We start from the raw sequence: 27243 nt of genomic DNA on the forward strand, positions 1-27243 counted from the left end.
TTTTTTATCATGGAAGAGAGTTCTGTTCTGTACATAAACGGAATATCATTTTGTTTTGTTTTTTTTTTCTGGCCCATCAACTAAGACTGAGTTATGCCCTCGTATGGAAGGGAAACATTTCTGTCAGATCTGAGAGCAAGGGACGGATACAGCTGTGGCATCCCAAGCAAGCGGGTGGCTTTAGGTTAGGGTGTGTGGTCAAGAGTGAAGCGAGGGGTCCCAACTTGAAGTGACAAGAAATATATCGACAGAATCTTTGAACAAGGAGTGAACCAGAACGTCCACAGATTTATTCGGGAACACCAGGTCCTTGGTAGCTAAAGGGGTAGGAAGGTCATCAAGTGGGAAGGCTACCAAGACCTAATGCTCATTCTGGAGTGTCCAGACACTCCAGGTGTCCTTGGAGTGTCTCCTGGAGTCTCACTGCTAACGCATGATGTCTTTTCCGCCCCACCTCCTTGATATGAGCCTGGAAGGAAGCCAGATGTGGTGGAAGGAACACAGGTTTCAGAGATGAGCACACCTGGCTTCGAGTCATCGTTCCATCATTTACTTACCTGCTAGGTGACTTAGGACACACAGTGTGCCCTCTCTGTTATTTAACTCCCTCATCAATAAAATAGGACTAACAAGAGAACTGACCTTATAAGGTGTTTTTAGGATTAATGGAGGCATTGAAAGTGTCATGGGTTTATCGAGGTATTTCAAGTCACTGGGGATATATACGTCTCATTTTATTTATTTCCTATTCTCTCCACAAATACCCCTCAACAGCTCTGTGCCCCTGATGGAGGCATAATACCACATTCTGTTGAGGTGTGAAACTCGTCGCCCTCACACTGTGGTATTCTGGGCCAGATCACAGGCCCCAATCCGATCTGTCCTTTGGGACAATTCCTGGGCTTGCAGACATAAGCCACATATATCTTTTTAAAAAAAAATTTATTTGACACAGAGAGAGAGAGAGTACAAGCAGTGGGAGGAGCTCCCCACTCAGCGGGGAGCCCAACACAGGACTCGACAAGGGACTCGATCCCAGGACCCTGAGATCACGAGCCGAAGGCAGATGCTTAACCAACTGAGCCACCCAGGCGCCCAAGGCATACATATATCTTACCTACTCCCCAAAAAAAAAAAAAAAAAAAAAAAGAATCAGGACATCAAGGGGCCTCTCCTTGGCCTCCTCTCCACTGGCCAATCCCTCCAGGCCTCTACCACTCCAGAAGCTCCTTCCTTACCACCCTGCCAGCTTCGAGAAACCCCATCCCAGGAAATGCTGGGTTGCTTCCAAGCCTTATTTTTATGAGTGGTTCTCTTAGCGTCTCCCTTCTCTGCTTGAGGGAGGAAAACATTGTAGGCCCCAAACCAGCCCTCTTACATCTACTGGGCAGTGAGGCCGAAAGCTCGTTTTTCCCAGCAAGATCTGTGGGCTGGTGGCTGGCCCTCATGCTTTCTGATCCTCTGAACTCAGAATTTGGGGTAATGAATGTCTTTTGCTTTTAGTTTTGGGCCCTGAGCTGTGGTCCCTAAAGTATAGCGATAGGAATCAGACCAGTGGTCACCAGGGGCTCCGGGCAGGGTTAGGGGGTTGCCTGTGGGGGGTTATGCAGAAACTTTTGGAGCTGATGAAATATTCCACATCTTATTCTGGTGCTGATTCTATGGTAAAATTCACAAAACTGGGCACCTAAAAAGGGTGAATCTTATTAAATCTAAATTATACCCTCATCAGGGACACCTGGGTGGCTCAGTCCTGTTACCTGGGACCACTGGAGTGTCCCCTCTAATGACGGTGCTGGCGAGGTTCCTGTTGCTGTGTGTCCAGCAGAGTGAGGGCCTGTGTCCTTGGAGAGTCCCTGGAGGCTCCGAGCCAGGGGGAGCTGGAGGATCCCTCCAGAGAGGACTGAGTCCCTGCTGGGAACCAAGGGGCCCGTGACCTCCCAGGATCCTGGCCAGCCTGGTACTCTTGGCGCCCGCTGTCCACACCGCCTTTCCTGACGTCCCTGCAGAGAAGCCCGACCTCATCCTGAGCCAGGATCACTCACTCTCCTTCACAGAAGCCCTGCACTGGGCCCAGAGAGTACAGGGAAATAAAGCCAGAGAAAGAGGCTTGTTTTTTTGAAGGACTCCAAAAACCTCGGAATAGTGGCAGATGAGGCGTCCCTGATGGGGAAGGCCTCCCTGTTTTCATCAGAATCTTGAAAATATTTTATTTCGGTATTTCAAGCTCTTGAGGCTTGTCACTTTGGAAACGGGGGCCTTGCCCAGGGCTTTCGAATAGCAATTATAGAGGAAATGAGGGACCATCTGGGGCAGGCAAGGGGTCTGTAAAACTCAGATGTCATCTGGGATCACCCTGTCCCTTGAGACTCCCGTAGAATTGGCTTAAACCCCGTCCCACATCCATAGGAGCCCCAGCACGGGTCTGCGCATTCTGAGGTGAACCTGCTTTTCTCCTAATTATACACTTCTGGCTCCAAGTTCTTGCTTGGGCTGAGTTAGCTCAGGAAACAGATGTTCTCATATCTCACCCGCACTGACGCTTCCCGGCCCTGGCGACGGGGGAGTGTGGAAACTAAGAGCTCTGCCCGCACACTTGCGTCACCCCAGGAGCTCTGAAAACTCCCCACGCCAAGGCCGTACCCCGGGCCACTTCCCTCCAACCCTCCCACGGGGGAACCCAGGCATCAGGATTTTGTAAATCTCCCTGGGTGCCTGTGTTGGGCAGCCGGAGTTGAGAACTAGTGCTTTTGAAATTCAGATAGATCTGGGTTCATTTCTTTTTTTTTTTCTTTTTAAGATACATTTATTTATTTATTTACTTGAGAGGGAGAGATAGCAGGGGTGGGAGGGGCAGAGGAAGAAGGAGAGAGAACGTCAAGCAGACTCAGCTGAGCGTGGAGACCCACGGGGGGCTCCATCTCACGACCCTGAGACCATGACCTGAGCTGCAGTCAAGAGTCGGGCGCTTGACTGAGCCACCCAGGTGCCCCCTGGGTTCATTTCTTTCTTTTTTTCTTAAATTAGGCTCCATGCCCAATGCAGGACTTGAACTCATGATGGACTGAGCCAGTCAGGCACCTGGCTCTAGGTTCATTTCTTACAACTGCATATGAATCTACAATTAAGTAAAAGTGAAAGTTTTTCTAAAAAGCAAATTTTGGTGGCTGGAGGGGAGGGGGGTGAGAGGGATGGGGTGCTGGATGATGCACACTGGGGAGGGTATGTGCTATGGGGAGTGCTGCAAATTGTGTAAGACTGAAGATTCACATACCTGTGCCCCTCAGACAAATAATACATTGTATGTTAATAAAAAGAAAATTTTAAAAAGTACTGAAAGAAAAAAAAAGCAAATTTCACAAAGAATTAAGTGTAATACAACTCATTTTATGTGTGCCCTCAAAAGAATATATATATATATATTCTTATATATATGTAATATACAAATGTTCTTATATATATAATATATATATAAAATTATATAATATGTCTATTATCTCTAGGCCTGTGGTAAGAAGGCAACCTATGTTTTACTGTATATCCTTTCACACTCTCAATTATTTTAACAATGTGTGTATTTTCTTTTTAATTTAATTTAATTTTTTAAAGTTTTTTTTTAAGTAATCTCAACACACACCCCATGTGGGGCTCAAACTCATGACCCTGAGATCAAGAGTCTCATGTTCCCCTGACTAAGCAGCCAGCCACCCCTCCTTTTTAATTTAATTTAATTAATTTTTTAAAAATTTTATTTATTTATTTATTTATTTATTTGAGAGAGCGAGAGAGAGAATGAGCAGGGTAGGGGCAGAGGAGAGGGAGAAGCAGGCTCCCCACTGAGCAGGGAGCCCAATGCAGGGCTCAATCCCAGGACCCTGAGATCATGACCTGAGCCTAAGGCAGACACTTAACCAACTGAGCCACACAGGCGCCCCCCTTCTTTTCAATTTTAAAGAAAAATTAGTTGCAGAAAATAAATAGTTGTCTCTGGAATCAGATGTGCCACTTTATCATCAGAGTACTGGCATCTGATTTCCTCCTGCTTTGCTGCACGCCCAGGAGCGACCTTCATCTTTGCATTGTTGGATGAGACTGATGGCCTGCCAGAGGCTATCACGAGCCGGGATGTCACTGATGGGCAGTCTTACTGCAACTGATGCCCTTTATAGTTAAAAGTAGTAATTCTCCTCTTGTTTAAATGGATAAAAAAAGTTCGGTGGATTTATAAAGGATGTTATAAAAAAAGATCTATATCTATCATCTATTTATATACAAAATAAAGATTTTATTTACATACATATTCATCAAGTTTAAGAGCTAAGTGGTGACCTTAGACAAATAGTTTTCATCCAAGCTCTGGAGCCTAGTAGGAGAGAGGGCTCTGAGTGGATGGAGCTCTAGGCCCACTCAGCCCTGCTAGAGCTGAAGCATTTTCACTATTATCTGTTATTTATATTGGGTTTTGGTGACTGTATTAGTCCAGGTTCTGTAGGGGGAAAGGGAGCAAGAGAAAATCAGAAAAACTTACTGTTCTTTGTGTCTTTCCTTAGCCTCACACAGAACACTCAAAATGCTTTATGACACCAGATATGGTGGGGGTTTCCCCTCCCAAGCAACTCTCTGTGACACCAGCTGGGTGTCGTACAATTTAACTCAATTTTGACACACTCTACCTGGAGATGGCATAGTATCTCACAGGTGAAGGACTTACTCCTCTAGGAGAGCTCCAATCCCTCTTCAAATACCAATAGCAAGTCCAACAAGTCACCTGTGCTTCCGACCAATGGCTTATCAGTTGGGGAGTCCAAAGACCCCCACCTCCTTGGGTTTGATTAATGTGGTAGAGTGGCTCATAGAGCGTAGGGCCAGGTCTGAGCGAGTCCTGAGCACAGGGGCTTCTGTGCCCGTGGAGCTGGGGTGGGTCACCCTCCCAGTATGTGGATGTGCTCACCAACTTGGAAGTTCCCCAAACCCCGTACTGTTGGGATTTTGGGGAGGCTTCCTCATGCAGGCAGGATCAATAATTAACTCCATTTCCAGCCCCTTTATCCTCCTTGGAGGGTGCATGGAGGTGGTGGACTGAAAATTTCAAGCCCAACCAGGGGCACCCCATTAGAACAAAAGATACTGCTAGTGCCCAGGAGCTTCAGGAGCCCTGTGTCAGGGATGGGGGACAAAGACCAAATACATATTTCTTATTATAAATCATGATATTGGAGAGAGAGAGATTTATCATAAGGAATTGGCTCACATGATTATGGAAGCTTGCGAGTCCCAAGATCTGTGATTTGGCAAGGTGGAGACCCAGAAGAGCTGATGGTTTAGTTCTCAGAGGCCTGAGAAGTAGGAGAGCCAATGATAGAGTTCCAGTCCAAAGGCCAGCAGGCTTGAGGCACAGGGAGAGCAGCTCTTTCAGTTTGAGTCCGACTTCAGGAAAAAAAACCAATGTCCCAGTTCAAAAACCATTAGGTAGGAAGAATTTTCTCTTACCTGGAAAGGGCCAGCCTTTCTGTGCTATTCAGGCCATCAGCTGATTGGGTGAGGCCCACCCACAATAGAGAGGGCAATCTGGTTTACTCAGTCTACCAATTTAATATATATGCTGCTGCAGCAAGCACTCCATATCAATTTAAATGTTAATCTCATCCAAAAACCATCCTCACAGCCAGCATTACCTTGATCTTAAAACCAGACAAAGGCCCCACCAAAAATAATTTCAGACCAATATCCCTGATGAACATGGATATAAAATTGCTCACCAAGATACTAGCCAATAGGATCCAACAGCACATTTAAAGGATTATTCACCACGACCAAGTGGGATTTATTCCCGGGCTGCAAGGGTGGTTCAACATCCGGGAATCAATCAATGTGATACATCACATCAGTAAAAGGAAAGACAAGAACCATATGATTCTCTCAACAGAAGCAGAAAAAGCTTTGGACAAAGTACAGCATCCTTTCTTTTTTTTTTTTTTTTTTTTTTTAAAAAAGATTTTATTTATTTATTTGACAGAGATCACAAGTAGGCGGAGAGGCAGGCAGAGAGAGAGGAGGAAGCAGGCTCCCCGCTGAGCAGAGAGCCCGATGTGGGGCTCGATCCCAGGACCCTGGGATCATGACCTGAGCCGAAGGCAGAGGCTTTAACCCACTGAGCCACCCAGGCGCCCCCAGCATCCTTTCTTGATTAAAACTCTTCACAGTGTAAATAAGATAGAGGGAACATACCTCAATATCGTAAAAGCCGTATACCGAAAGCCCACTGTAAATATCATTTTCAGTGCAGAAAAACTGAGAGCTTTTCCCCTAAGATCAGGAACAAGACAGGAATCCCCACTCTCACCACTTTTGTTCAACATAGTACTGGAAGTCCTAGCCTCAGCAATCACACAACAACAAAAAAAATGCATTCCAATTGGCAAAGAAGAGGTCACACTCTCACTCTTTGCAGATGACGTGATAGTTTATATGGAAAATCCGAAATACTCCACCCCCCAAATTGCTAGAACTCATATAGGAATTCAGCAAAGTGTCAGGATATAAAATCAATGCGCAGCAATCAGTTGCATTTCTATACACCAACAATAAGATAGAAGAAAGAGAAATTAAGGAGTTGATCCCATTTGCAACTGCACAAAACCCCATAAGATACCTAAGAATAAACCTAATCAAAGAGGTAAAGGATCTGTACTCTAAAAACTATAGAACACATATGAAAGAAATTGAGGATGACACAAAGAAACGGAAAAGCATTCCATGCTCACGGAGTGGAAGAAGAAATATTGTTAAAATGTCCATTCTACCCAGAGCAATCTACACATTCAATACACTCCCTATCAAAATGCCATAGATATTTTTCACAGATCTGGAACAAATAATCCTAAAACTTGTATGGAACCAGAAAAGACCCCAAAAAGCCAGAGGAATGTTGAAAAAGAAAACCAAAGTTGGCGGCATCACAATTCCAGACTTCAAGCTCTATTACAAAACTGTCGTCATCAAGACAGCATGGTACTGGCACAAAAACAGACACATAGATCAATGGAACAGAATAGAGAGCCCAGAAATGACCCCTCAACTCTATGGTCAACTAATCTTCGACAAAGCAGGAAAGAATGTCCAATGGAAAAAAGACAGCCTCTTCAATAAATGGTGTTGGGAAAATTGGACAGCCACATGCAGAAAAATGAAATTGGATCATTTCCTTACACCACACACGAAAATAGACTCAAAATGGATGAAGGACCTCAATGTGAGAAAGGAATCCATCAAAATCCTTGAGGAGAACACAGGCAGCAACCTCTTCGACCTCAGCCGCAGCAACATCTTCCTAGGAACGTCGCCAAAGGCAAGGGAAACAAGGGCAAAAATGAACTCTTGGGACTTCATCAAGATCAAAAGCTTCTGCACAGCAAAGGAAACAGTCAGCAAAACCAAAAGTCAATCTACAGGATGGTAGAAGATATTTGCAAATGACATATCATATAAAGGGCAAGTATCCTAAATCTATAAATAACTTATCAAACTCAACACCCCAAAAATAAGTAATTCAGCAAGAAATGGACAGAAGACATGAACAGACATTTATCATCCAAAGAAGACATCCAAATGGCCAACAGACACATGAAAGAATTCTCCACATCCCTCAGCATCAGGGAAATACAAATCAAAACCACGTTGAGACACCACCTCACACCAGCCAGAATGGCTAGAATTAACAAGTCAGGAAATAACAGATGCTGGCGAGAATGCAGAGAAAGGGGAACCCTCTTATACTGTTGGTGGGAATAAAGCTGGTGCAGCCAGTCTGGAAAACAGGATGGAGGTTCCTCAAAAGACTGAAAGTAGAGCTACCCTATGACCCAGCAATTGCTCTACTGGGTATTTACCCCAAAGATACAAATGTAGTGATCTGAAGGGGCACCTGCACCCCAATGTTTATTGCAACAATGTCCACAATAGCCAAACTATGGAAAGAGCCTAGATGTCCATCAACAGATGAATGGATAAAGAAGATGTAATACATATATACAATGAAATATTAGCCATTGGAAAGGATGAATACCTACCATTTACATCACGTGGATGGAACTGGAGGGGATTATGCTAAGCGATATAAGTTGATCAGAGAAAGACAGTTATCATGGTTTCACTCTCTGAAGATATCAGAGAGGAGACAAACCATGAGAAACTCTTAACTATGGGAAACAAACTGAAGGTTGCTGGAGGGGAAGTGGATGGGGGGATGGAGTAACCGGGTGATGGGCATTAAGGAGGGCACGTGATGTGATGAGCACTGGGTGTTATGTGCAATCGATGAATTATTGAACTCTACATCTGAAACTAATGATGTATTAGATGTTGGCTAACTGAATTTAAATGAAACAAACAAAAAACATCCCCACAGGGGCAGCTGGTGGTTCAGTTGGTTAAGCCTCTACCTTCAGCTCAGGTCACAATCTCAGGGTCCTAGGATTAAGCCCTGCATCAGGCTCTCTGCTCGGCAGGGAGTCTTCTTACCCCTCTCTCTCTCTCTGCCTGCCTTTCTGCCTACTAGTGATCTCTGTCTGTCAAGTAAATAAAATCTTTAAAAAAAAAATCCTCATAGCAACACCCAGAATACTATTTGACCAAATATCTGGGCACTCTGGGACCCAGTCAAGTTGACAGATAAAATTAACCATCATAGTGACTAAAAAAGACTTGAACATCATTGACCTACTAAACGTCCACCATTGGACTGATGTGAAATTTGAAGTCAGAGATGGGAAGGCCCTTGGTCTTTTGATCTTCCTTACTGGGTTTCCCTTTGCTGCTTCAATTTAGGTGGAAGGCTTCATTCCTTTGTGGACATTCCAGGGTAGAATCTGCTTCCTCACTTTTTCCAGCCACATTCCTCATCAGCTTGTGACCTCTATCTTCAAAGGTTGCAAGATGGAATGAGTTTTTCTCATGTCACATCACTCCAACGCAGACTTTCCTGACTCTCTCTTTCACTTACAAGGACTCTTGTGATTACTTTGGGTCCACCTAGATAATCCAGGGTCATCTCGCCATCTCAAAGTCAGCTAATTAGCAACCTTAATTCTGTCTACAATCTTAATTCCTCCTTGCCAAGTAACATAAAGTAGCCACAGAGGGTGGGGATTGGGAAATGGACGTCTTTGGGGCACCTTATCCTACCTATCAAAATATGACTGCCAGAGGTCTCTAAAAGAACCTCTCTCTTCACACTGCTGACCTGTTTCCAGAGGGACACTGGCTCCCTGGATCAAGGCAGAACCGCCCCCCAACTCTCTGGCATCCAGATCCCTACTTAGCAAGCATTATCATCTCAGAATTTCTTCTTTTAGTGATTGCCTGCCTGGAAAGTGGTTGTTTCTTTTGGGGCCAAGATTATAGAACTCAAACCAATCAACCAACCTAAGGTCAGCTTCTCATTCTTAAAGGGCACATCTGGGGATGCCTGGGTGGCTGAGTCAGTTAAGCACCTGACTCTTTTTTTTTTTTTAAGATTTTATTTATTTATTTGACAGAAAGAGAGAGAGATCACAAGGAGGCAGAGAGGCAGGCAGAGAGAGAGAGGAGGAAGCAGGCTCCCTGCTGAGCAGAGATCCCGATGCGGGGCTCGATCCCAGGACCCTGAGATCATGACCTGAGCTGAAGGCAGAGGCTTTAACCCACTGAGCCACCCAGGCGCCCCTAAGCACCTGACTCTTGGTTTCAGTTCAGGTCATGATCTCAGGGTCATGAGATCGAGCCCTGTATTGGGCTCTGCACTGGACGTGGAGCCTGCTTAAGATTCTCCCTCTCCCTCTGCCACTCCCCACCATATGTTCTCTCCCCCCCAAAAAATAAAAAATGGCACATCTAATAAAAAACTTGGCACTGGGGCTCTCCATAATATGGTCCCTGTCTGCTTGTCATTCGATTATGAAATTCATGAGCACCCTGTCAATGCCAGATGCCATTCTAGATTCCGGAAGCACAATAGTCAGTGTAACAGAAAGCTCCTATGACTAACTCATAGGTCTTGAAACTGACAGACCCAGGAAATCAGGTGTGTTGAGGGATGGAAGTTGGAGTGGAACAGCTGGGACAGAGGTGTAAGAAGCACCTTTTGTAACCAGCAACCACCCCTGTGACTGCTTTCTTAACAAAATGGAAAATTTACCTTGGGGAGAACCCAAGAATGAGTACTAGGACAAGGGAGGGAGGCAGAACAGAGCCCGGGGTTTATTTCTGACCTCCACAGCAGTCCCAAAATTAAAGAGGAAAAGAAAGCCACACCCAGGGATAAAATGCACTAAGAATGAAGTTTACCTTACATTGGCGATGGGGGTGTTGGGAGGATGACCTGAGCTGGCCTCTCTGTCCATTACCCAAAGGGAAGCCTGCCTACGGGGGGACCCATTTACTGATATAGAGGCTGGAGTCAGGTGGTCCTTTCAAGGAAGATGATCTTGGGGTAAATAGTTCTATTTACTTTGAATAGTTCTATTCAAAGGCCAAGCTGTACCTCCTGTTCATCGAAGTCCTCCCTTCATAAATATAAATGGCCGCCCGAGGAGCACCAAGTGTTTGAAAGAAACAGTAACATAAGAGAAGTCCAAGATGAACAAAGAAACATCCTGAGGGAGGCAGATCAAAGGTTCCAAAGGATCAAAAATGATCTTTAAAAAATCCTTTATTTAGCACCCTCAGAAAGATTAGAAAATATATCACATACATAAAACCAAAAAGAGCCATTGGGAAATGAGAAAGTTCTTTAAAAAATTGGAAAGTTCTTAGATAAATAGAGATACGATTAGAAAGTACAACAAATAATGGGGCACCTGGGTGGATCAGTCAGTTAAGCATCCAGCTCTTGATTTCGGCTCAGGTCATGATCCCGAGGTCCGAGGTCCCCGGGTCGAGCCCTGCATTGGTCTCCACACTCAGCAGGGAGTCTGCTTGAGGTTCTCTCTCTCTCCCTTTCCCTCTGCTCCTTCCACACCACCCTTGCACTCACACACTCTCTCTCGGAAAACCAAAAACAAAAATAACCCAACACAACGAATATGATGGAAACAGCAGAAGAGCCAGATTATATTTTCAGGAAGACATAGAAAGTATGAGAAAGATTTCACCTGTAACATCGAGCTCATAAAAGGGAAAAATATTGTCCAAGCTGCTGCCACAATTGTTCAGAAAATCCCCACTTCTGCACTCAGCGTTGATCAACCCTTGCAAGCAAGCAGTTTGTGTTTTAGGCCGACAACTTGTTTCCACGTTTGGCAGCACAAACACGTTGCCGTGAAAACTAGCATCCCTTAAATCTTGAAGATCTTTTTTTCAAAGATTTTATTTATTTACTTGAGAGAGAATGAGCATGAGTGGGGGTGTAGGGGCTGAGGGAGAGGGAGAAGCAGACTCCCCACTGAGTAGGGAGCCCGATGCAGGGCTCGATCCCAGGACTCTGAGATCATGACCTGAACTGAAGGCAGACGCTTAACAGACCGGGGCACCTAGGCCCCCCTAAATCTGGAAGGTCTTTTTTGAAAGTTTTGCTCTTCATATCACAGGCAGTATTTATCTATATTTTTCATAGGCAATATTTAAAAATAGTAACTGACAAAATAAAAATTAGCACTTTTTAAGAAGTAGAATTATCCACATATTTATGGGACTATGGGACTCCAGGAATATTTCAGTTTATACCATCAGAGCTGGACAGAATCTTATCTCAATGTTAGGAAAAGAAAGCTGAGGACCACAGAGGGTGGGTGGGCTGTTCAAGGTCAGTCAGAGCCTTAATGCTGAGTTTGGCCTTCAGATTTCTAGCCCATTGCAGACTGGAAGTCAGTTTAAGGTCAGCTTCAAACTCTTCTCGAGTTTCTGAAGTACATTTAGAATTCATACATTCCAACTGTATGTTGGCTAATTGAACATTATTTAAAAAATAAGTAAATATTAAAAATAAATAGATGACTGTTCTCAAATAAATGTGCCTATTCCAAATGACATTCTACGGCTCTTAGACACAAGTTCCCATAGAGATATAAAGGCCTATGAGAAATTGCTTGTCAGGGGGCGCCTGGGTGGCTCAGTGGGTTAAGGGTCCGCCTTCAGCTCAGGTCATGACCCCCGGGTCCTGGGATGAAGCCCCACATTGGGCTCCCTGCTTAGTGGGGAGTTTGCTTTTCCCTCTCCCTTTGCCCTTCCCCTTCCATGCTCATGTGCTCTCTCTCTCTCTCTTTCCAATAAATAAATAAAACCTTAAATAAAAAGAAATCGCTCGTTGATGCCTTTCACGTTTTATGAGTGATGTCTGTATCACCTCACCAGCATGGGCTCCACCTCTGGGTCTGATGTTAAAGACTATTATGACTTTGGACAAGTGACATCTCTCAGCTATGAATACATTTTTTTTAAAGATTTTATTTATTTATTTGTCATAGAGAGAGAAGCGAGAGCGAGCACAGGCAGACAGAGTGGCAGGCAGAGGCAGAGGGAGAAGCAGGCTCCCTGCCAAGCAAGGAACCTGATGTGGGACTCGATCCCAGGACGCCGGGATCATGACCTGAGCCGAAGGCAGCTGCTTAACCAACTGAGCCACCCAGGCGTCCCTATGAATACATTTTTTATAGATTTTATTTATTTGCCAGAGAGAGCAAGCACAAGCAGGGGGAGCGGCAGGCCAGGCAGGGAGAGGGAGAAGCAGGCTCCCCGCGGAGCAGGGAGCCCGATGTGGGACTCTATTCTTGGACCCTGGGATCACGACCTGAGTCGAAGGCAGCGGCTTAACCGACTGAGCCACCCAGGCGCCCCTCTCTGAGCTATTAGTTATATTATTACGACTATTATTATAGATTCCCACTTCAAGTGAGGATAATTAAGGATCTGTCTCCAAGAATGGTTCCAGTAATTAAATGAGATAATGCGCTTGGCACTTGGGCAGGTAGGAATCGCTCAGTAAAGGGTAGGCGCTCTTAGCAGCACTGGCAGTGTTACCTCTAAGGTGAAAGTGGAGTCTCACAGTCAGCCTGTCAGCTCGAAACCACGTGAAAACCCTTCCTGAGCAGTCCTACAAATTTCCCGTAGAGTGCGCTATCGACGTTTTTGTGTCTGTCACGACGACAGATGATGCTCTTTGCTATGGCACACGCTCACTGCAGGGAATGGCAAGTGGAATGTGTGTCTTTTCTTGCATGGGGTGGGGATGGAGGGGTGGCAGACACACACAGTGACATTCGCATAAATTAAATGCGGATGATGAAACACCACTTGCTTATTACTGTTAGGAAGCTGGTTCCCTCCAGTGTCATCTACTTGAGGGCCCTATGCTTTGCTTCTTTCTTGTTCTCTGAGACAGACTGGAAGTTGTAAAAAGCCCACCATGAGACTCCTTTCTCTAGACATACGCAGGATTTCAGCACTGGAGAGGATCTTGAAGGTGTTGGCCGACATAGTGCATGGCAGGATGTGAGTTCCAGGGGGCGCCTGGGTGGCTCAGTTGGTTGTGTCTGCCTTTGGCTCAGGTTGCATGATCCCAGGATCCTGGGATCGAGTCCCACATTGGGCTCCCTGCTCAGAGGGGAGCCTGCTGCTCCCCCTGCTTGTGCTCTCTCTCTCTGTCAAATAAATAAGTAAAATCTTAAAAAAAAAAAAAAGAAGAATATCATAGTTCCAGATGTGAGTGAGCTACTTATGAGCCACGAACCTCTTCCCCCTCCGTCTGTCACTGTGCTCCCAGGTGAAGTTATCTCATTTAATTCTGACAATGCTCTTGATTTACTTACCGGTTTGTTTGTTTTTTTCAAGTAAGCTTTATGCCCAATGTGGGGCTTGAACTCACAGCGCTGAGATCAAGAGTCCCACACTGTCTCACTGAGCCATCCAGCCACCCCGAATTCTTAAAACACTCTTGACTGGGGTAGTGCTCATAATGATCTCCAATTTACACAGCAAAGGGCGTGTCCCCACACTCTGAAAACCGGAAGGCGCTCTGCCAATGTAGGGGATGATGATTGGGATGAAGATGCTGAGGGACAGAAATACAAACTGGGCCTAGTTTTCTGATGGGTAGAATAGGAGGGTTGAACTCTTTCAAGGTCCTCGAAAACTTCAAGGGCCTAAATACGAAAGCTCAGGGGAAGGCCTACTGCCTGTACACCACAAAGTGAATTCTTTCAAGACCAGATCATAATGAAGTCACTCGTCTGGGTCTCTATAGCAGGTCTCTTCGGTTCGCCTGTTGAAGCACGCATGCTATCTCACCCATTGCCGAAGAGCCCCTTTCTTTTTTAGGTTTCATTGACAAGCATGAATGCTCCGAAATGTTCTGCGTATTTTCTCCTCCGAGCATAATGAAAAGACCAGGGAATGTTCCTGGCAGAGCTTGCTCCGTGCCGGATTATACTTTAATAATACATCCTTGGCTCCTTCCTTGTGCCTTCCCGAAACATTTAATGTGTATATTTCCGTAAGACCAACAGGACACATTTATTTTCCCATTTTTAAAGGTTTTATTTATTTATTTGAGGGAGAGAGGGAGAGGGAGAGAGCACAAGCAGGGGGAGCAGCGGGCAAAGGCAGAGGGAGAAGCGGACTCCCCACTGAGCAGGGAGCCTGTCGTGGGACTTGATCCCAGGACGCTGGGACCATGACTTGAGCTGAAGGCAGACGCTTAATGGACTGAGCCACCCAGATGCCCCCATGTTTTAATTATAAATGAAACATATAAATTTTTCAGAGAGGGAGACAGAGAGAAGGAAGGAAGGGAAGAAGGAAGCGGGGTAGGAGAGAGAGGGAGAGAGAATGGAGAGGGAGAGAGTCAGAGACCCTCCGCTATAACACATTTCCGGTATTTTTCTTTCCCAGATGCCTTCTCCAGTCCTTGTTCAGCTGCCTCCAGATTTTTCCTCAGTTCATCCAGTCATTCCACAGGATTTATGAGGCCGTAGCATGTACCAGGCACTCACTGCCCTAGGAACTGAATACGCAGGCAGCCCAGCCCTGTACCCTGTGCCTTTGCTCCCTCTCCCCTTTCCTGGGGCATGGGGGAGGGGGACTTCACGTGATATCTTCAGCATCTCTTCCAGTTCTTCCTTAAGGAGCTTTGATTTGGTTCCATTTCTCTGTTTCTGAGGACAGTATGGAGTGGAAAATCCCTTTGCACCCTCTTTTTGCTCAATTTCATAACTGCTTCCAGGTCTGATAGGAGAAAGCAGTAGAGAGAGAGGCAGTCACATGTGGGTGAGAAGGAAAGAAATAGCAACTCCTCCTTTCTTTTTCTTTTTGCCCACCTCAGGCCTTGCCAGTGCATCATTTTGGTTGGGAGAAACAAAGGAGAAAAGAGCACAATCTATTAGCAGTGGTAAAAAACATGAATTGCTAGGACGGGGTGACTCAACTCAGGAGTCCAGGAATGCCCGAGACCCCTGGCAGCACTGTAGGTGCATGAGTCCCAGTGGTTGGAGAGGCTGGGGTCAACTTGAACCCTGGAGATATCTCCAAGGTAGTAACAGCAACAACAACAAAATTCCAATAACAGGACTCCCTGGCCGGTCAAGCAGCTCTTTCCAGCCTTCAACACCCAGACGGCGCTTTCTCAAATACAGATGATGTGTGGATGCTTCCAATTGGGAAAAAAATTGCTTTTATTATAATATTACTTAAATGTATGCTAATGTACAATAAGACATCCTCCTTACTCTTATAATAGTTCAACAACTATTAAAGCAGAATGGTTTTGTGTATTACAGGCCAACAGAGCTGCAAAATCAATAAAATTCAAAATCACCAACGTTAACTTGATGGATGATGTTGTTTGGCTGAAACTAAATCACCTTCCCCAAGTGAATATGGGTACGCACGTTATTAAAACACTGCCTCTGAATTAACTATGATATTGTCTGCCTTGGTTTGAAGCAAATACATCACTTATGCATTAGGTCTCTGTTCTTTTCTCTTGGATCCGAAACAATTAAAACAATACTTTTTGTTCTTTTTTTTTTTAAGATTTTATTTATTTGAGGGACGCCTGGGTGGCTCAGTTGGTTAAGCAGCTGCCTTCGGCTCAGGTCATGATCCCAGTGTCCTGGGATCGAGTCCCACATCGGGCTCCTCGCTCATCAGGGAGCCTGCTTCTCCCTCTGCCTCTGCCGGCCATTCTGTCTGCCTGTGCTTGCTCTCTCTCCCTCTCTCTCTCTGGCAAATAAATAAATAAAATCTTAAAAAAAAAGATTTTATTTATTTGAGAGAGAGCAAGTGGGGGGGTGCACAAGCAGAGCGACTTTTCTAAAATTTTTTTTAAAGATTTTATTTCTTTGACAGAGAGAGACAGTAAGAGACGGAACACAAGCCGGTGAAGTGGGAGAGGGAGAAGCAGACTCCCCACCAACCAGGGAGCCCCACGCAGCGCTCGATCCTAGGACCCTGGGATCATGACCCCGGCAGACGCTTAACCAACTGAGCCACCCAGATGCCCCAAAACAGTACTCTTTGTATTACCTGTGATTTTAAGTAGAAATGCAAAGTCTGAGGCTGAAATTGCAGGATAGTACAGTTAACCCTTGAATAACACAGGGGTTGGGGGCACCGATTCCTTGCATAGTCGAAAATCCATGTATAACTTTTGACGCCCCCAAGTTTAACTAATAGCCTACTACCGACGGGAAGCCTTTCTGATAACAGGACAGTCCATTAACACATATTTTGGATGCTCTATGTATTACATACAATATTCTTACACTAAAGCAAGCTAGAGAACAGAAAATGTTATGAAGAAAGTCCTAAACAATAGAAAATACATTTCCAGCACCACACACTGCATTTATCTGGAAACAAATCTGCGTCTAAGTGGACCCTGCGTTGTTCAAGCTCGTGTTGTTCAGGGGTCTCCTGTCCTTGATTATAATGTGACCATCCACTTAATACAATTTTGGCAGATGACTTGAGGACCACGGGTTTGGAAACACTAGTAATTAAGAGCGTAAGATCCCCAGATCTGAGTCTGTATCCTGGCTCTGGCTTTGGCGCTTTCCAGTTGCTACTTTCCACGTGGACGAGTTATTTAACCTCTCTGTTCCTCAGGGCTCCTCCCCTATAAAATGCAGATGATAATAATAGTTCTTTAATTTCACCAGCAGAGACAGACGCCATGACCCACTTTCTAGGCGTGTGTGATGTGGAAGCCTGGACCTGGAGAGACGCTTTGGAATAGCTCTTATTTCAGAACTCCTCTGTAACCCGAGAACCACAGGGAGTTGGGGCAAGTTGAAAAAGAAAAAAAACGTTTCTCTGGCCTTCCCCCATACCTTCCCAATAACTGCGTTTACTGTCCCAGGTTCCCGCTTACAGAGGGAGTAGAATCCATGATTGGGCCTAAAAAGGGCAACAGTGGCAATGCCAGTAAACAGACCAATGAGAATCGGTTGAAGCCAGGACACGAGACAGCTGTCTTTATCTGAAGCCCACCAATAAGGGCTTGCTTTTTGGCTTCCTGGCCTGGCATGAATCCCCTAATTCCTGAGGCCCCCAAGGTTGAAAATAGCCCAGCCACCTGCCAATGGTCGGTGTATTTTTAGGACCAGCAGGGTTGGAAACAGGGCCCTGGATGCCTGGAACTTGAGCTAGGCTGCTGGGTGGGTCCTTCACCTCCCGTGGGTTACTAGGTCTGGAGCTGTTGGATCAAATCCAGCAGCTAGTCGGAAGAGGAGAGGGAGCTCTGAGAGGAGTGGATTGGAGGAGTGAAAGGAGGTGGGGTTTGTTCATTTTAGGGGGGAGAATTCAGGGAGAAGGGGGTGAGGGGGAGCCCTTAGTTGGTGGGTACTTGGATAAAGGATGTAGAGAGGTTGTGTAAAGGGTAGGACTGCATAACGAGCAAAATTCACAGCACTAGACACTTCCTTTGTTCAAAAAAAGGATAGTGAAAATTGATCTTACTGTCTTTTACCAATCTTTCAAACAAAAAGCCCAATACGTTTGAAATTATCCAAATTATAACAGACAGATCCGAAGATCTTGTTCTCTCCTTCCTCTTATCTCCATTTCACTCAGGAGAAAAATGAATTTGGGGCGCCTGGGTGTCTCAGTGGGTTAAGCTTCTGCCTTTGGCTCAGGTCATGATCCCAGGGCCTAGAATTGACCCCCGCCATTGGGCTCCCTGCTTGGCGGGAAGCCTGCTTCTCCCTCTCCCACTGCCCCTGCTTGTGTTCCCTCTCGATGTGTCTCTCTCTGTCAAATAAATAAATAAAATCTTGAAAAAGAAAAAAAAGTCTCATTTGGAAGGAGTTGAGAGATCCGAGGGGGAAGTGGCGGGTAAGGAGATCAGAGAAAGCATCCGAGATCGGATTGTGTAGGGCCCCACAGATCATGCAGGGCCCCAGGGGCTTCTCGGGCTCCACGTTCACCTATTCTTTGAGCAAATATTTGCTGAGTGCTCCCTCTGGGCCAGGCGCTCTTCTGCTAGGGATTCTTTTAGTTTGCTAGGGCTGCCACGGCAGAGTACCCCAGACTGGGGGGCTTAAACAACAGAAATTTAATTTCTCATATTTCGGGAGGCTCGAAGCTGGAAGTTGGGGCGTCAGCAGGGTTGGTGCCTCCTGAGGCCTCTCTCCTGGGCTTGTAGAAAGCTGTCTTCCTCCTGTGTCCTTACATGATCTTCCTCTGCATGTGTCTGGGTCCTGATTTCCTCTTCTTGTAAGGGTACAAGTCATATTGGATTAGGGCCCACACACGTGACCTTATTTTACCGTAATTGCCTCTTTATTTTTCTTTTTAAGATTTTTAAAAAGATTTTGTTTATTTATTTGCCAGAGAGAGAGAGAACAAGCAGGGGGAGTGGCAGGCAGAGGGAGAAGCAGACTCCCTGCCCAGCAGGGAGCCCAATGTGGGGCTCAATCCCAGGACCCCGAGATCAAGACCTGAGTCACAGGCAGACGCTCAACCGACTGAGCCACCCAGGCATCCCCGTAATTGCCTCTTTAAAAGGCCCTATGTCCAATACCGTCCTATTCTCGGGTATTGGGGAGTTAGGATTTCAACATAGGAATCTTAGGCAGGGCCCACTTCAGACGGTAACAGGCACGTAGCTGTGTACAAAACAAAGACGCATGGTCTCATTCAAGAGACGGGAGACAGAGAATATACAATACTCATAATAAAGTATACAGATGGTTGGAAAGTGGTAAGTACTATGGCAAAAAAAAAAATGTAGGGTGGGATGAGGGCTTAGGAATCGCAGCCATGATGTGACAGAAGGTGGAGGGGGGGATGGAAGTAAAGACAGAGAGCTCCAAGTTTTGTTTGTCATCCTGGAGGAAAATGGAAAGCTATCTAAGGGTTTTAAACAGCTGTGTGACATGATATCTGTTTTTGCAAAAGATCACTCTGCTTATGGAAAACAGAACAATGAGTTGGGGATATGGCACTAGTCCAGGGTCGTTCCACCCTGAACTAGGGCGGTCATAAGGGACGGGATGAGTGAACGGACTGAAGATACGTTAAGGAAAATGCAATCAGTGGGATTTGGTGACTGATTGAATGGGGAGGGCGAGGAAAATGGACAAAGCAAGGATGATTTCTAGCGGTGTGTCTCACCTAACAAGCTAGATGGCAGTGTCAGTCACTGGGATCAGGAACACGGACAGAGGACCTGGTTGGGGAGAGAGGAATCCTGAGTTTGATTTTGGACGTGCTGACAGAAACGTCTGTATGATACCCAAGTGGAGATATTCACTGGTCAGTGACGTAGGTGGGCGTGGAGGTCAGGAGGCATGCCTGGGCTGGAGGCACGGGTCTGGGAACCAGCAATACAGAAATGGTAAAGGCTTGGGACACCGGGGTGGCTCAGTTGTTAAGCATCTGCCTTCAGCTCCAGTCATTATCCCAGCGTCCTGGGATAGAGTCCCACATCCGGCTCCCCGCTCAGCGGGGAGTCTGCTTCCACCTCTCCCACTCCCCCTGCTTGTGTTCCCTCTCTGGCTGTGTCTCCTCTCTCTGTCAAATAAATAAATAAAATCTTAAAAAAAAAAAGAAATGGTTTAAAGCCATGGGAGTGGAGATCAACCATGCCTAGCAAGCTGACTTTGTTTCTCTACTCCGTCTGCTCTCCTGCTCTCTGCAGTGACAACCTCACACTTTCTCCACTTTCTTTAAGACTTCTAGTACCCCTGTTCATCCAACGCGCAAACACAACACTCCCATCACCTGAGTCCCAGACCCCAACCTCTTCTCCAGAATCTTGCCCATGATTCCCCTCACTCTTCTGTATCTACCACCCATCCCTCTCGATTTTCTCCATCCCATCATCATTTATACACACTCATGCTTTTCCCACGTTAATTTTTAAAAGAGTTTATTTCTTTCTTTGAGAGGGAGAGAGAGCAAACATGAACAGGGTGGGGGGACAGAGGGAGAAGACCGATCCTGGCTGAGCAGGGAGCCCAATGTGGGGCTCGATCCCAGGACCCTGAAATCATGACCTGAGCTGAAGGCAGAGGCTTCACTGACTGAGCCACCCAGGTGCCCTTTTCACATGTGTAGAACAATTTCCCTTGACCCTACCTCCCCTCCAGCTATTGTTCTATGTTTTCCCCTTCATTTGTTAAAGTTCTGAGAAGGGTCTGTTCTCACGGCTTCCCTTCTCTTTCCCACTCCCTTTTCAGCCTGCCTTTGCCGGTATGCCATCCCCCACATCCAGTGAAATTTTTCAAGAAGGTTGGCAAGACCTCCATGTTCCTAAATCTAATGGACATCTTTTCATTCTCATCTTCCTTGCTATCTCAGGAGCATTTTTAACAGTTGACAGCAGTTGAGAGCAAAGGTTGTTCTCTTAGAGTTCTCAGGTCACGCTGGTCATTTATGAGAAAAGCATGTGACAAATATTCAAGTCTAAATGACCATAGTTTGTCTATCATTCTTTCAGGTGAAAATGGAGTTCCGTGAGAAAAACAGCTGGTTCAGTGTGTAATTCCACTGAGCAAGCTATTTTTTTTATTAAAGAATTTGTTTATTTATTTGATAGAAATCGCAAGTAGGCAGAGAGGCAGGCAGAGAGAGGAGGGAAGCAGGCTCCCCGCTGAGCAGAGAGCCCAATGTGGGACTCGATCCCAGGACCTTGAGATCATGACCTGAGCCGAAGGCAGAGGCTTTAACCCACTGAGCCACCCAGGTGCCCCTATTCTTTCGTTTCTTTTCTTTTTTTTTTGAGACTACCATCATACTTTTTTAATAAAGATTTTAAGTCATCTCTCCACTCAATGTGGGGCTCAAACTCACAACCCAGAGATCAAGAGTCGCCCACTCCACAGATGGAGCCCACCAGGCGCCTCTGATGTAGGAAATTGGTTAGGGTTCAGAGACAAAGGCCAAGAAAGAATTCTTGAGACATCTTTGGTGCAAAAAGGTGGCTTTACGGGATACCTGGATGGCTCACCAGTTAAGCGTCTGCCTTTGGCTCAGGTCAGAATCCCAGGGTCCTGGGATCAAGCCCTGCATCAGGCTCCCTGCTTCTTCCTCTCCCTCTGCTGCTCCCCCTGCCTGTGCTCTGTCTCTCTCTGTCTGTCTCTCTGTCAAAGAAGTAAATAAGATCTTTTTTTTTTTAAAGTGGCTTTATTAAAGCACAAGACAGAACCCCTGGCCAGAAAGAGCTGCACTGGAATCAGGAAGAGTGGCCCATTATATTCTTTCAAGTGGGGATGGGGTGGGGGACAGCACAAGCTTCCGGGGCATTTTGGAAACAAGGTTTCCAGGACCTTGTGGGGGGTCAGCTATTGTTAGGAAAGGGTCGTTTATTAATGTTTGGTAAAAACTCAGTCATCTCAGCCAAGACACCCTTCAGATGTATTTCGGTGGGTCATGTGCTTTGGGGATGATTGCCAACATGTATCTCGGGGGATGAGGGTAGAAATAAAGGAAGTTTCAAAGGCATTTCTGTATGTTTAAAGTAGATTCCCAGGATCCTGGGTGGGGGGGTCGGGCTAAGATTGCCATTTGCCCTTGGCCAAGTGTCAACATTGAGGCAGCTGAGCTTCTAGGAGGGTAAGGTCACCCTGCCTGTTTCAAGGACTTTTGATGGGCTGTAAGTAGTAAGGAAATTTAATGTTTTCTTTCTTTTTTTTAAAGATTTTATTTATTTTAAGATTTTTAAGATTTATTTATTTTATTTATTTATTTTAAGATTCATTTTAAGATTTATTTATTTTACGGCGAGATAGAGAGCCAGAGAGCACAAGCAAGGGGAGTGGCAGAGGGGGGAGCGGACTCCCCGATAAGCAGGGAGCCCGATCCGGGGCTGCATCCGAGGACCCTGAGATCATGACCTGAGGCCAAGGCAGCTGCTTAACTGACTGAGCCACTAAGGTGCCCCTAATTTTTTCTTTTGCCTCTGTTTCCCACATCACCTCTACCATCGTACCGAAGCAGAAGAGCGAGGTTGTTATCTCAAAGAATGACTCTCGCACACAGTGGAGAGTGAGCAAAGCTATAGAATTTTATTGAGCAAGGATACAGAAAAAGCTCTCCGGAGACAGGTTCCGACCCAAATGCCGACGTGGATCTCCGCGGACAGTCTTTTATTTAAATCTGACCAGGGAGCTTGTGGCTTAACATTCTTGTGAGGTCTTGGTTTGAGTAAGGACTGGCGATAGCATCTTTAATGGCTTACTGCTTTGTGGTCTGGTCATTCTTCATGGTCACAATGTGACTGCTGTAAAAAGACCCCACCTAGATGCCCAGGGCAGGGTGGTCTGGTTTGTTCCCTTATCTCTGGTTTCGTCATGCCTCAGCATTTCTGGGATTTTTGGTGAGCAGTGTCAGGTCGTCTGCTACCTATCCCTCCCTACCTAGCCCCGCCTGTCCCTTACTCAATACTCTTCTACACAGAAGTGCATACTTTGTTTTGTCACACAGAATATTCAAAAGATCTGTACTCAAGGGCTGAGATTTAATAAGATTGATACTTCTCACTGTTTTTTTTAAAATATTTTTAATTTTTTAAATTTTAATTTAATATTTTTAATTTTAAAAATATTTTTAATTTTTTAAAAAAGTAATCACTACACCCAAAATGGGGCTCAAATTTACAATCCTAAGATCAAGAGTCACATGCTCTACTGACTGAGCCAGCCAGGCGCCTTGTCCCACTGCTTCCTCTGGTAAAAGTGAGTTTGTCTTTCTTCTTCAAGTGTGCGGTGACAAAAAGTACAATGACTCTTAGTACAGCCTAATGCCACGGCCTTGATTCATGGCAGATTCGCCCACGATTGGTTTTGCATCATCAGTGAAAATGTCCACACAGGAACCAAAAAAAGAGACTATTATTATGCAAATAGTTTTGACCCTGGGGGGCTTTGGAAAGGAGGGAAGGGAGGACGACCACAATTTGAAAATCATCCTTTTAAATTCATCTAGATTTTACCCCTAACCTGATGAATCACGTTCCCTGAGAGGCAGAAGAGGCAGATGGTGGAGAAAAGTGGGGTTCTGTTAATCTGGAAGAGGAATGGGATAGTGTCGACAGTGTAAAAGAACAAAAAGCCAACTGAGTCAATTCAAAGACATAATTGAATTTCTTCACTGATTCATGAATCAGAGAGCATCTCTTCTAGCCAAGAGAAGCATGCTGAGTAGTTAGACAAAAATGGAAGGCTTTTATAGGCAGGAATGGGGTGGGACAAGGAAGTTATTAGCAAAAGGGAAAAAAAGAATTATTTTTCAGGCAAGGTCACCTTCCCCTAAAGGGAAGAGCAGGTGGGGGTCTAATCATGCAGATTACCTCACTAGTGCTGATCAGGAATTCCAGACAGATTGGTTTCAAACTCCACTTCTTGGGAGAGGCTGAAACTGCAATTAGGAGTTAAGTCTTGGGGTGCCTGGGTGGCTCAGTCGTTAAGCATCTGTCTTCTGCTCAGGTCATGACCCCAGAGTCCTGGGATGGAACTCCTTGGGGCTCTGTGCTCAATGGGAAGTCTGCTTATTCCTCTCCCACTCTCCCGGCTTATGTTCCTCTCTCGCTGTGTGTCTCTCTGTCAAATACACAAATAAAATCTTAAAAAAAAAAAGAGTTTAGTCTTGGTGGGGCTTAACATAAGTTACTCCATTTTGGACCTCTGGGCTTTTGTTTCTATTTAACAATAGCCAGTCAAATGACTCTTCATTCACAAAACAAAACAGGTTTAGTGGGATAATTAGAGGGAAATGGCATAATGAAAGGTTTGAATTAAGATAAATTTTTGCTGATTACAAGGGTTATCTAGTGTATAACTGTTGGAGTGGGTGGCTGAATGGAGGAGAGGGTCTTTGGAAACAAGGAGATCAAGGATAATGGGTGGGTTGACCATGTGGACTTCGAAGGCCTCCGGGTTAAAGGCGGCAGAGCTTACAATAGAAAGGAAGACTAAGAGCTAGTTGTTAAAAGTCTCCAGTGGATATAGAAGAGTGGCTAGACGTTCAGGGAAAACAGGGACCAATAGAGGAAGCATTAGCACAGCTGAACAGAATGGACTTCAAAGGAGGGAGTAATGGTTTGAAAGTCATGTTCCCCAGTGTGGAGGACACTAACCACTCCCCTCCAGCCTATGGAATGTGGGGTGTTGAGAAATGAAGTAAAGACTATTTGAGAAGACTGCAAAGGAAATGGTGTCCTCAGAAGAAAATCAGATTTCCATTAAGATAAGGAGATGGAAAAATTGTTCAGAAAAGGTGTTGAGGGTATAAAGAAGTGTAATAGTTATGTAGTGGCCATTCCAAAATAGGCATGATGGAAGTTTTTGGTTGCCGAGAGAAAAAACTTTGTGTCATGAGAAGAAACAGAGGATTTCGGTGAGAATATACTTGGGAGATGGGGGAGCAGAAATATATGACTAGAGGGACTTAAAGAGTTGGGAAAACACCTTGGAAAATAAACCTGTAACTACCCTAGATTTAGCCCTGACAGCCTCTGGGAGGACTAGATTATAAAAATTAATAAAGGGAAATAGAGCCTGGAGATTGGATGGGGAAGCTCTCACCCCCTACCATTCCTCTCAATTGCAAACCCAACAGGAAGAGAAGGACCTGGCACACAGATACTTCTTTACTATCCCAGCAGGAGGAAGAAAATCTTTCCTCTTCTCCCTGGCAACAGCCCAGCCAATGAGAAGCCACTATACTTAGAACTCCCAGTTTACTCCAATGGACTCCTTGTTTACAACTCCCCCTTTTTTCTCTGGACTTTCCTCTTCTTTTTTCTCTGGACTTGCCTATGGTTTTGCTGTAGTTTGCTTGTCCCAGGTCCTCTACTATTGCAGAATAAACATAGTTGGCAGTTTATTTTTTATTTTTTAAAATTTTTTATTTATTTGAAAGAGAGAGAGAGAGCAGGAGCAGAGGGGAGAGGGAGAAGCAGTCTCCCCACGGAGCAGGGAGCCTGATGCAGGGGTTGATCCCAGGATGCTGGGATCATGACCTGAGCCAAAGGCAGAAGCTTGACCGACTGAGCCACTCAGGAGCCCTGGCAGTTTATTTTTTAAGGTTAACAAGACAGACATCCAGAATTCAGCCTAGATTTGGGGAGATAAAAAAAGGCCATGAGGTTATCAAGTCCTGTGGATCCTGGGGCGGGATGGAGTGGGGTGGATGGGAACTGACCATCTTGTATTTTGTTGGACTAAAGGACACTTCACGGGGTGGGGTGGGGGTTTTTTGTTTATTTGTTTGTTTGTTTTCCAGAACAAAGGAGTATCTGCCTGGAAGTCTGCAAATCCATACCTCTTACGAGATGGAAATGATTCCAGCTTTGAAATGAACTCCAGTTTCTAACAATGTCTTTAGAGTTATTTAAAACTGTAGAGGCGTCTACCAGAGCACCTATTCACTTACAACAAATCCCATTAAGTGGTATACATTTAAAAAAAAAGAAGACTATGAGATTGTTATCAATGGGACCAAAAAGAGCCAGGATTGTTCCTGGTTTAAGTATTTTAAGATACTGCTCCAACCAAACCAAAAAATGGGATTTGTTACTTATACGTAAATAATCTCTACAGTTTTAACCAGAAGTCACTTGGTATGTCATGATTTTTTAAAATATTTTTATTTATTTATTTGACAGAGAGCGGGCGCAAGGGTGGGGGGCAGAAGGGAGAGGGTGAAGCAGGCTCCTCTCTGAGCAAGGAGCTCGATGAGGGACTTGATCCCAGGAGCCTGGGATCATGACCAAACGCAGACACCCAACTGACTGAGCCACCCAGGTGCCCTGTCATGATGTTTTTAAGGTAACATGACTATAGCTGATGACTTCCGTAGTGGTCAGTTTTACCTAAAATGCTGCAGCATTGGTAAATGACTAAAGGCAAGGAAGTGGTTAGAGCTGCTGATGAGTAAATTACCATAGCGGTGTTTTCTTGCCTATTTTCAGAAGCTTGCTAGTGTGGCCACAGATGAGTAGCACTGGACCCAAAACTCCTTGGTCCTTTGTGATCACAAAGGGACAAGCAATCATGAGCTTTCCTTCACTGCCAAGAATATACAGTTACACAAGCTTAGACAAGCTCAAATACCACTGGCCAATCAAAGTGTCCTTGGGGGCGCCTGGGGGGCTCAGTTGGTTAAGCGACTGCCTTCAGCTCGGGTCATGATCCTGGAGTCCCGGGATCGAGTCCCACATCGGGCTCCCAGCTCCACGGGGAGTCTGCTTCTCCCTCTGACCTTCTCCTCGCTCATGCTCTCTCTCACTGTCTCTCTCTTCTCTCAAATAAATAAATAAAATGTTTAAAAAAAAAAAACAAAGTGTCCTTGGATGACATAATCATTTGTAATTTAGTTTTTATGGGTTCAATACGGTTTTATTTGGAGGTTTTGCTTCAAAGACGAGGAGCTCCTTTGGGTGTGTGTAAGCAGATTAAACCAGAATTGGCTTCTTAAACATGGAGTTGAGGTGTTTCATTTTTTTTAAAGATTTTATTTATTTATTTGACAGGCAGAGATCACAAGTAGGTAGAGAGGCAGGCAGAGAGAGAGAGAGAGAGAGAGGAGGAAGCAGGCTCCCTGCTGAGCAGAGAGCCTGATGCGGGACTCTATCCCAGGACCACGGGACCTCGGGGCCACGGGACCACGATCTGAGCCAAAGGAGAGGCTTTAATCCAACTGAGCCACCCAGGCACCCTGAGTTGAGGTGTTTTAAATGTTGGATTTCATTTATTTATTAAAGTTACTGATCTAAATACATATCTGACCTCTGATTTTACTCCAAATGCCAACATTAAAAATGACTTTTGT

This window comes from Enhydra lutris, unplaced genomic scaffold, assembly GCF_002288905.1.
Source record: "Enhydra lutris kenyoni isolate GAN:26980312 unplaced genomic scaffold, ASM228890v2 scaffoldscaffold89, whole genome shotgun sequence".
Classification (NCBI taxonomy): Eukaryota; Metazoa; Chordata; class Mammalia; order Carnivora; family Mustelidae; genus Enhydra; species Enhydra lutris.